General features: G+C 42.7%; 1 protein-coding gene across 5 annotated transcripts in view; it reads left to right on the forward strand.

Moving 5' to 3' along the window:
- SPOCK3 (SPARC (osteonectin), cwcv and kazal like domains proteoglycan 3) overlaps positions 1-12,087 on the forward strand; it is a 414,509-nt gene that overhangs the window by 309,503 nt on the left and 92,919 nt on the right. The gene's annotated exons all lie outside the window — the stretch shown is intronic.

Genomic DNA, 12,087 nt, shown 5'->3' on the forward strand with positions numbered 1-12,087 from the left:
GCCTCTGTTTTATATTCACTAAAGAAATGTTTTATTGAATGCTGGGTAACATTGGCAGATACAGTTTTGAGAAAGGTGTAAATATATTCTTCTCCAAGAATCCACAGGCTCTGCAACCTGTACATAAATACTGTGATAAGAGGTAAGGACAAAGAAGTGCCATGAAAACGATGGAGATTAAGTTCTATGGCAGTTCAGGAAGAAATGGGATGAGTTAGTATTTGGTACTGACCAAAGATTACATATTGAGGTAGAAGCATGAGGAACAAAGACAGAGCAAGGAACCTGATAAAATTAGTAGCATTAAGATTTCACAAGGAGTTTAGTAAAATACGGAGACTCCCAAATTCTGAGAGGAATGTTTATATTGATGCTGTCAGACTGCCTCCCAGATGCTAATAACTACATATTTGGCATTAAATTGGATCTGAAGTGGCCAGTGGGTGTGTTGGAAGAAATCACATTCAATTACAAGGTATCTATCAAGTGCTTTGCCCACATGTGCGTTGCTAGATGCTACAGGAATACAGATAAGCCTGGATTTTCTGTTGCTACATAATTATTAATGCCCAAATCAAAATATGCTAAAAGAATTGTTACTAAAGAGTTGTTACTCCTGGCTTAGCTCCATTTATGGGCTGTAAGCTAAAGAGACTATATTTTGCTGTGATATCATTCCCAAGGTACATGTAAAAGGAAAATATAGTTATGACAAAATGGGGTGGTACAGATCACTCTTAGCTGGTAAACTGGGCCAACACCTAACCATACACAACAGATCTCTGAAGGGCTGCAGTGAGCACGTCTGCAGATAGCTCCTACCCTGATTCCTCCGCCTATGATTGTATTACTTGAAAGATTCTATGTTTGGAGCTACTAGCCATAAAAGGAAAGAGATTAATTTATTTGTGACACTTCTCCTAAAAGTTACCTTTTTGCTCAGTGTCTTCAAACTACCTGTGATAGGAAAGTTAGGAACTTCCCCGGCTGCCCAGTGGTTAAGACTTCTCCTTCCAATGCAGGGGGTTCGATCCCTGGTCAGGGAGCCAAGATCCCACAGGCCTCACGGCCAAAAAACCAAAACATAAAACCGAAGCAGTATTGTAACACAAATGCAATGAAGACTTTAAAAATGGTCCACGTCAACAAAATCGTCCAAGAGAAACAAAAAGGGAAATTCAAATTCACCTTTTCAGTTTTCTCCCAAGCTTTACCTCCATTGCAGGAGAGATTACTCTGAGATTCCTATTTATGGTTATTTCTTGAGAAGTTTGGGTTCACGGCATACTGGACCTCAGTCATGCTTGAGGAGAAAATCGGGTTTCACCCCAGATACGTGAAATGTTGAAGGTAGCGCAGCAGGACTTTCTAGCTGATGCGTGTAGATTCTCTCAAGGTCTGCGTCCAGACCCCTCCCCCTCTGACACTGCTGGCCGTACCCCCGTCTGGTACAGGCCTCTGCACACACACACACACCCCGCCTTGTGAACGCTGAGCAGAGGTAGGGCCTAAGCCTGGGGACGGTGCCGTGGGAACCACGCTCCCTGGGGTGCAGTGCATTTCCCTCTGAGCTGTGGGTGGGGGACCTGCCGCCTGCATGAATAAACTGAAAAACCACCGAGGAGAGGAGCTAGACTCTTGAAACTTTATTATTATTATTATTATTTTTTTGCGGTACGCGGGCCTCCCACCGCTGTGGCCTCTCCCGTTGCGGAGCACAGGCTCCGGACGCGCAGGCGCAGCGGCCACGGCTCACGGGCGCAGCCGCTCCGCGGCACGTGGGATCCTCCCGGACCGGGGCACGAACCCGCGTCCCCCGCATCGGCAGGCGGACTCTCAACCACTGCGCCACCAGGGAAGCCCTAGACTCTTGAAACTTTAAAAGGCAGTCTTTTGTATGGTATCGCTGACCCATTTTAGGGTCGGAAGAAGACATCAGTGCCTCTGGTTGACTGATTTAGCCTTGAAACCTGCCCAGGTGTGGCTGCCAGATGATTCAGTGCTCTGTGTCCGTTGAGCGGAGCAGACATAGCAATCTAGCCATGGACACGCGGCATTGGGAAATCAAGCCGCCCTATAGAAACGCTGCCTTAGGGTGTATGTGAATGCAACTCAGTTACTGTTCATTGACATAATGTCGGGAAAGGTACTCTTTCCACTAATCTGCCCTCAAGTCTTCTCCACTTGCACATACATCTCATGAGGACAGGTGCTGGGTTCCAGCCCTGGATGAGTGGTTCTGCAGGCCAGCAGGGTCAGTGCCAGCTGGAAAGTGTTAGGAGCGTGTCAGGACTAGAAATGCCAGGTCTTGGGCCCCAACCCCACCTACTCTATCTGAACAATTTGTGTTTTAACAGACCCTCCGGGTGATTGTAAGCGTGATGTTCCCGCACGTGGTAGATGCACATCAGGACTTGTTGAAGGACTGAAGGGAGGGTAAACGCAGAGCAGTGTCAGGGAGCAGTGATCGCATTTCCGATTTGTCCCCCGCGTGTATGCAAAATACCAAGGAAAGGCACTTCTCTTACAGCAAGGGTTTTGGGGATGTACTCAAGGAATAATTGGCCTGACTTAGTAAGACCCATAGTTTGCTCTACATGGGAAGACGCTGGTTGAAATCTCAGAGCGATCGAGAGCTGAGTCTAACCTGTGTCCTCAGTGAGCACGTGCTCCGGGAGAGAACACACTTGCTTCGTACAGGTAGGCAGCCGTGGAGCGCTTGTCTCATTACTTGTGTGATATGGGTGGTTGTGAACTCAGGGGTCATTTATTTTGATTGTGTGAATGCGTGTTTTTAACTTACGCCACATTTCTCAAACAATGGATGGATGGTAAGTTTATCAAGATTTGCCTGAGCGCCCAGAGCCAGCGAGCGGCCGGTGGCAGCTGAGGGTCCGCCAGCCTCGTTCTGTGGATGCTGCTGTGTGTCTTCCGTGCGGTCTAGTCAGCTCTGTCAGCGACTTGCGTGGTCTTTTCAGTCTGTGGAATCCTCTTTGCTATGTAACTGCAAATGCAAGGCCCGTTTGCCGTGTCTGAACTTTTCCAGCGTATCTCTCCCTTCTTTCCTCACCTTCCCATTTACACAGTTGTTTCAGCAACACAGTTGGACAACATAATATTTTTAGGAATTAAGTTCTTCAGTTACACCCAAATAGCATGTAATATGCTTACTAGAACGCACAGTCTGCAAATACTATTGACAGAAATCTTGAAATGAATTGTAGCTGATGGCGAGACCATATGTCTTTTATAACTTTTCCTGATAGAGTCAGAGAATCCAATTTGTTGAAAGTATTTAGGTATTTCTTAATTCTGCTCGGTGAACAGAGCTGAGCAAATAGTACCAATCCTAATCTGTTAGTTAAATCAGGATTTAGACAATGGAAAATAGATTATATTTGTGTTCCAGATAAATCACCTCTTTCTTCAGAGCAGGGTGTGTACAGATTACCCTGGTGAAGTGCTGCTGGGTGACAGAATGTGTGTCAGAAACCTCTTCCAGCCCCAAGAATGGGCACAAAATGGAGCTCGAATTCACTGAGACTTCTGGCATCCTGTGCTCTGCTGATAGAGGACGGTTCTGTCCTTGTTTGGGGAGGGAGGGTTATGAGTAAGTGCAGCGCACCCACAATGGTTAGGATGAACTGGGCTACATGACACTGTCTCTTTGTACGTCAAAAGCATAGCATATCATCGGTTTCATGTGGCTCCACCTAATGTTGTTTTAAAAGATTGCTTCACGTTTTTGGAGATACTGTGCTTTATTATGGCTAATGTTGTGGTTAATTCTGTCTGTGGATGCTTTGGAGGAGTCTGTGTAATTTCCGTGTAGTTCCCTTCTGCACCCTGAAAAATACTTTGGAAACATATGAGTGAAAATTGGAAGGAGATTTTCAGTGCCTTGTTGCATCACACATTAAATGGTGCAGGGTGGCTTGGAGGAGTTGTGTCAGCTCCGAAAAAGACATAGTCCTCTGAAAGAATAGTCTCTCATATTAGAGGACCTCGACATATGGGAAACGTTTTACACTGCATAATATTTAAATTTCATCTATGTGTTAGGAAACTGATGTGAATAACTTAGAAAATGGCCTTATCCTCATTCTTACAGTAAAATAATTCTTCTATTACATTTGACCTTGAATTTCTCATATTGCTGGTTTTATTTTAGTGTCTCTTCTATCAGTGTTTTGTGTACTGAATAAATAGAACTATACAGTTTAAGTTTTAGAAATACTAGCAACCTGTTTCAATATCCAACTGGATAAAATTTTAAATACCTCATAGAATTTTAGATTTTCTTTTGCGGGAGGAGGGTGGAGGTTGTGACTTTGGAGATGATCTAAGCTCTTTATTTTGGAAAAGAAAGAAAAAACAAGTTATAAAAATAAAAACTAAGTAGACAGCCCAGAGATTGAGGTTGGAACCCAAATCTTTCTACATCTAGTCCAAAGATATTTCCACTAATTCAGACTTTTAGAAGCAGACTGTATACTTTTTTTTTTGTACAGTTACGTTATGTTTTCAAATCTACCATAAAATTTCATGATCATGATTTTTGCTGTATTTCGAGTCTTTACTTCATTGTTTCATAGCGGGCTCCACAAAGTGCACACCTCTTTCCTTTTCCCTAAAGTAAATTCCAGATTGTTTAGCTTCACAGTCAAGGTTCTTAAAAGCCCAGGCCCCACCCATATTGCAGCATTATTGCATAGAACTTTCATTGCATTCAAATCTGTTTACTGGTATTAAAGCATAGCAGATCAGTCACCATGGATGTCACCTCACACCCATTGGGATGCTGCTGCTGCTGCTGCAAAAAAAAAAAAGACCCCAAAAATACAAATTTTGGTGCGGATGTGGGGAAATTGGAAACTGGCAGTTGGTGATGGGAATGTAAATTGGTGCAGCTACTGTGGAAGAGGGTATGGAGGTTCCTCAAAAAATTAAAAATAGAACCACCTGTGATCCAGCAGTTCCACCTCTGGGCATATTCTCCAAAGAAGTGAAAGCAGGGTCTGAAAGAGATATTTGTACACTCGTGTTCACAGCAGCATCGTTCACGATGGCCAGGAGGTGGAAGCAACCCAGGTGACCATGGACAGATGAATGAATAAACACAATGTGGTTTACACAAATAATGGAACAGTATTCATCAGTTAAAAAGAAGGAGGTTCTAGGCTTCCCTGGTGGCGCAGCGGTTGAGAGTCCGCCTGCCGATGCAGGGGACGCGGGTTCGTGCCCCGGTCCGGGAGGATCCCACGTGCCGCGGAGCGACTGGGCCCGTGAGCCGTGGCCGCTGGGCGTGCGCGTCCGGAGCCTGTGCTCCGCGACGGGAGAGGCCACAACGGTGAGAGGCCCGCGTATCACAAAAAAAAAAAAAAAAAAAAAAAAAAAAAAAAATTGTAGAAAGGGGCTCTTTAACTTTCCTGCCCTTTCATGAAGCTTTCTCTGAGAAAACAAGTAATGAAAGTTTTTCCACTAATTGTGTATGTGATTAGTGGTCTCTCCTGCTGGGGACACACAGCCCAGTGTGCATAGAACAATCCACTGCAATAATACAGAAGACGCAGTTTTGAAATTTCATTTATTTTATATTTTTACTAAGGCAGCAATTACTATCGCCTTAATATGAACTCTTCAGATTGACAGAGGTCTGTGCACATATGGTTAAATTTGAATCTCATGTATAGAAACAGGCAGAACGGATACATAAGTGTGGTGAGGCGGAGAACAGCCCTGCGTATCGGTTGTTTACAGCGGCTCTCTGGCTCACCTTGGAAAGCCTGGGTCTCACTTCCGCCGTCAAGGTATAGCCTCCTCCGCGACAGGGCCTGTGCTTTAGAGATTTGCATATTTCTAATTCTGTAACTGCGTGGAGTTCTTTACAATCTTGATAAATGTTGACCTCTTAACTTAGACCCTTTCTTGAGTCCTCAAAAAAACGCAGCCTAACCTTGTCTGTGCTGATGGTAACTACAGAAGAGCAAGTGAGGACGTGTTACTCTGCCTTTTAGAAGAGGAGGACCCCGGGGACCCGGTCAGCAGTGACCTGTGTCACAGTGTGGGGAGCGAGACGCCCTTGGGAGCAACAGCGCCAGGACAGAGGGGGACAGCAGCCTGCAGGGCGTGACATTCCACCCTGAACCCCGCAGGCGCCTCCCCTCCCCGAGCACCCCCCGGGAGCCCACCGTGCACCCCTGTCTCCCCGCGCACCACCCCCCGGGAGCCCATCGTGCGACCCCCCTCCCTGCGCGCCCCCAGGAGCCCACCATGCGCCCCCCCCTCTCCCTGGGAGCCCACTGTGCGCCTCCCCTCCCCAAGCACCCCCCGGGAGCCCACCGTGCACCCCTGCCTCCCTGCGCGTCCCTCCCCAGGAGCCCACCGTGCGCCCACCCCCTCCCCGGGAGCCCACCATGCGCTTCCCCTCCCCAAGCACCCCCCGGGAGCCCACCGTGCACCCCCGCCTCCCCGCGCGCCCCTCCCCGGGAGCCCGCCGTGCGCCCCCCCTCCCTGCGCGCCCCCGGGAGCCCACCGTGGGGGCTGGAATGGCATCTCCTATTTGCGGCCCTGCACGAGGGCAGTAGTGTAGCCGCTTTCCTTCAGAACAAACACAGATACCGAGTGTGAGGGTGCTTTTCATCCACTGGCTGGTTTTGAGGTCAAGTGCTCCTTTGAGAAAGTGTCAGCCTGGAACACTCAGCTCACAGCCGGTCCCCACGTGGTTCAAACCGGAGCGCTCTCCTAGCGCGCTCAAGAAAGCCTTTGTATTGACCTGAGTCTTTGTGCTGTATTTCACGTCTCAGAGCATTTCAGAACATCACTCTGTAAAGGAAGAATTCTGCCCGCCATAGGGCCGGACAGTTCAGGAAGCTGCAGACCCTGGCAGGGAGGCAATGGCGCACAGGCCTTGGAACTTGTTTTCCCTTTTTTTTAGGAGTCAAATACAAGTTCTCTGGGTCTTTCCCAGGCCTATACTGGTGCATCTATGCTGCTGTCATTTGAAGAGTTAAGTGAGCAAAACTCTACTCTGTTTTCCAGCAGTTTGTAACTTTCAGTTTGAATTTTTGTGTTTTTTTTTGTCTGCATTGGGTCTTACTTGCTGCGCCCGGGCTTCCGGGCTTTCTCTAGTTGCCTCGTCTGGGGACTACTCTTCCTTGCGATGAGCAGGCTTCTCATTATGGTGGCTTCTCTTGTTGCAGAGCACCAGCTCTAGGCGTGTGCAGGGTTTAGTAGTTGCAGCACGTGGGCTCAGTAGTTGTGGCGTGGGTTCTAGCACGCAGGCTCAGTATTTGTGGTGCACGGGCTTAGTTGCTCCGCGGAATGTGAGATCTTCCCAGACCAGGGCTCGAACCCGTGTCCCCTGCATTGGCAGGCGAGTTCTTAACCACCAGGGAAGTCCCATAACAGATTATTTTTTTATTTTTTTATGGAAAGCTGAAAAAAATAACAAAATACTGTTAATGTTGGGATATGAGTAGCTGAATGCTTGTTATGTTTTGCTTACACTGTTTTGTGGTTAAAACTCCCAGAAAAAAGCAAAACTCAAAAAGCTGAGGAGAGCTGGATTAGCTGTGATGCCAGATTCAGGATACAGGGAGTCATCGCTTCAGCTACTCTTCTTTACTAGATGCAGACAACCTGAGAGAAGAACCAAGAACATAACTTACAGTGAAGTGTCACTGGGCTTAGGTTGAGAGTTAACTACTTTCCTGAAGGCTTTGCAAAGGATCCAATAATGAATCAGCCTTCTTTGCAGGAATATTTATATTGTATCAAGAATTTCCTCTAGTTGATGAATAAAGGATAAACAGTGTTTAAAATCCACAAAAGCATAGCTTGCTGAAGCCAGCTGTAGAACAACTGCAAGGTAACTGACAAATTATTTAAGAAATAGTTACACAGGAAGAGAACAGAGAAAGTTTCCATACAGATAAATGAGAAATGAAGCCCAGTTTCACATTGGCTATTCCGTTTGGGCCCTTTTTGAATAGTTTAAGACACAACATTAAAAAATAACCTCCAATGTTGAAAAAATATATAAAGGAATTGTTTTCTTTCCTTAGGTAACTCCTACTTGAATATTAGCCTTCATGTTTTCAAGGGAATGCTGAAATTACTGTTGACATTATGAGTGTTCTTGGTTTCATGAATTCTGAAAATAGAATGGGCAAGAAATTTTGGACCTTATAAATAATATTTTATAGAAGTTTAAAGTGTAGGGAGAAATGATCTCAATATGGACGATTTTTAGTTCCGCATGTCCTAAGGTATAAATTAATGCAGCCTGTTAGTTCAGAAGTCTTTCCTATCCTACATCTCCAACAGTTTTATATTATAGATAAATGAATGACATCGTTATTGGTGATCACATATAAACATAATGGCAAATAAACAAAACTATTCTTATTATTTATTTATACACTGAAAATTCAGATTTGCCATGTTTGCCATATTAATGGTAAATCTTTGCAGATCTCGTTTAGAAAGAATAAAACTGTCCTAATGTACCCAGAAAAGGGTTGGGCTACTAAAAAAAACAGAGGTGTCTTTATAGAACTATGCTTGAGAAATCAGAATACAGTAGAGGTGCTGATTGATAGAAACATGGTCAAACATTGCTGGTTAACAGGATGATAAAGAGGGAAGGGAAAGGAAAGAGAAGATGTAGATACCTAACCAAACATATTCTCAGGCTGAGGATGGAATTCTCTGGTCACTTACGTGTTTTGAAAACGAATTCATTTTCTAGACCTTTTTGTTTGTTTGTTTCATCTTATGTTTTGTATTTTCTTGTCTAGCAAAGTGTAGGTACTTTTTTATTGACGTATAATTGATTTACAATATTGTGTTAGTTTCAGGTGTACAGCAAAGTGATTTGGTTATACATATATATGTATATATCTATTTTTTTATTCTATTCCATTATACTTTATTACAAGATACTGAATACAGTTCCCTGTGCTATACAATAAATCCTTGCTGATTATTTTATATTTGGTAATGTGCATCTGTTAACCCCCTCCTGTCAATTTATCCCTCCCACCCCCTTTCCCCTTTGGTAACCATAAGTTTGTTTTCTATGTCTGTGAGTCTGTTTCTGTTTTGTAAATAAGTTCATTTGTATCTTTTATTTTTCTGAGATTCCACTTATAAGTAATATCATATGATATTTGTCTTTCTCTGACTGACTTACTTCACTTTGTATGATAACCTCTAGGTCCATCCATGTTGCTAATATACATATATATGACATGTCACATCTTCTTTATCCATTCATCTATCTATGGACACTTAGGTTGCATCCGTGTCTTGGCTATTGTAACATTGAACATTGGGGTGCATGTATCTTTTCAAATTATGGTTTTCTCCAGGTATATGCCCAGGAGTGGCATTGCTGGATCATATGACAACTCTAGTTTTTTAAGGAATCTCCATCCTATTCTCCATAGTAGCTGCACCAATTTACATTCCCACCAACAGTGTAGGAGGGTTCACTTTTCTCCTCACCCTCTCCAGCATTTATTATTGTAAACTTATTGATGATGGCCATTCTGACTGGTGTGAGGTGATACCTCATTGCAGTTTTGATTTGCATTTCTCTGATAATTCACAATGTTGAGCATCTTTTCATGTATCTGTTGCCATCTGTATGTCTTCTTTGGAGAAATGTCTATTTGGGTCTTCTGTGCACTTTTTGATTTGGTTGTTCATTTGTTTGTTTGTTTTTGATATTAAGCTGTATGAGCTGTTTGTATATTTTGGAAATTAAACCCTTGTCGCATCATTTGCAGATATTTTCTCCCAGTCCATAGGTTGTCATTTCATTTAGTTTATGGTTTCCTTTGAAGTATAAAAGCTTATAAATTTGATTAGGTCCCATTTGGTTTTTGTTTTGTTTTGTTTGTTTTTTATTTCTTTTGCTTTGGGAGACCGGTCTAAGAATATATTGCTACAATTTATGTCAGAGAATGTTTTGCCTATATTCTCTTCTAGGATTTTTATAGCACATGTCTAATATTTAAGTCTTTAAGCCATTTTGAGTTTATTTTTGTGTATGGTGCGAGGGTATGTTCTAACTATATTGATTTACATGTAGCCATCCAGCTTTCCCAACACCGCTGAAGAGACTGTCCTTTCCCCATTGTATATTCTTGCCTCTTTTATCAAAGATTGATTAACCATAGCTGTGTGGGCTTATTTCTGGGCTCTCTGTTCTGTTCCATTGATTTATATGTGTGTTTTTGTGCCATTACCACCCTGTTTTGATTACTGTAGCTTTGTAGTATTTTCTGAAGTCTGTAAGGGTTATGCCTCCAGCTTTGTTTTTTACCTCAGGATTGCTTTGGCAGTTCTGGGTCTTTTGTGTTTTCATACATGTTTTAGGATTATTTGTTCTAGTTCTGTGAAAAATGTCATGGGTAGTTTGATAGGGAACATATGAAATCTGTAGATTGCTTTGGGTAGTATGGCCATTTAACTATATTAATTCTAACCCAAGAGCATGGGATATCTTTCCATGTCCTTGAATCAACTTCAGTTTCCTTTATCAATGTTTTATATAGCTCTCAGCATATAAGTCTTTCAGCTCCTTGGTTAGGTTTAATCCTAGGTATTTTTAATGTGATTTTAAATAGGATTTTTTTTTACTTCCTCTTTTTGATATTTTATTGTTAAAGTAAAGAAATGCAACAGATTTCTGAATACTGATCTTGTATCCTGCTACCTTGCTGAATTCATTTATCAGTTCTAATAGGTTTTATGTGGAGTCTTTAGGGTTTTCTATATATAGTATTATGTCATCTGCATATAATGACAATTTTACCTCTTCCCTTTTGACTTGGATACCTTTTTATTACTTTTTCTTGTCTGATTGCTGTGGTTAGAACTTCCATTATGGTGTTGAATAGAAGTAGTGAGAGTGGGCATCATTGTCTTTACCAAGAATTTAGCAGGCTGGCTTTCAGCTTTTCACCATTTAGTATTATGTTGGCTGTGGGTTTGTCATAAATGGTTTTTATTATGCTGAGATATGTTTTGTCTGTGCCCACTTTGTCAAGAGTTTTTGTCATGAATGGATGTTGTATTTTTTCAGATGCTTTTTTGGCATATGTGCAGATGATCATGTGGTTTTTCTCTTTTGTTGATGTGTATCATATTTATTGATTTGCATATCATGAATCTAACTTCATCATGGTGTATGACCCTGGAATGAATCCAACTTCAGCATAGTGTATGATCCTTTTTGTATGTTGTTCAGTTCAATTTGCTAATATTTATGGAGGATTTTTTCATCTATATTCATTAAAGATATCGGCCTGTAGTTTTCTTTTCTGGTGGTGTCTTTGGTTTCCGTATCAGGTGATAGTGGCTTCAAAGACTGTCTTTGGGAGTGTTCCCTTCTCTTCAAACTTCTGGAAGAATTTGAGAAGGATAAATATAAATTCTTCTTCGTATGTTTGGTAGAATTCACCAGTGAAGCCATTCGTTCCTGGAATTTTGTTTGCAGGGAGTTTTTGTTTGTTTGTTTTAATTACAGATTGTATTTCACTTCTAGTGCTCAGTCTGTTCAAGTTATCTGTTTCTTCTTGACTCAGTGTGTGTCAAGAAGTGTGTGACTCAGGCTGTGTTTCTAGAAACTTGTCTATTTTTTCTAGGTTGTCCATTTTATTGGCATATAACTTCATAATATTTTCTTATGGTATTTTGTATTTCTGTGGTATCAGTTATTATTTCTCCTCTTTCATTTCTTATTTTGTTTATTTGGGTAATCTCTCTTTTCTTCTTGGTAAGTCTGGCCAGAGATTTTTCAGTTTTGTTTATCCTTTCAAGAAACAAGCTCTTGGTTTTATTGATTTTTTTTTTTCTGTTTTTTTTTTTTTTTTTTTCTGTATGTGGGCCTCTTACTGTTGTGGCCTCACCCGTTGCGGAGCACAGGCTCTGGACACGCAGGCTCAGTGGCCATGGCTCACGGGCCTAGCCGCTCCACGGCATGTTGGATCTTTCCAGACTGGGACACGAACCCATATCCCCTGCATCGGCAGGCGGACTCTCAACCACTGCGCCACCAGGGAAGCCCCTTCTGTT

The sequence above is a fragment of the Kogia breviceps genome, chromosome 8 (assembly GCF_026419965.1).
Source record: "Kogia breviceps isolate mKogBre1 chromosome 8, mKogBre1 haplotype 1, whole genome shotgun sequence".
Taxonomy (NCBI): domain Eukaryota; kingdom Metazoa; phylum Chordata; class Mammalia; order Artiodactyla; family Physeteridae; genus Kogia; species Kogia breviceps.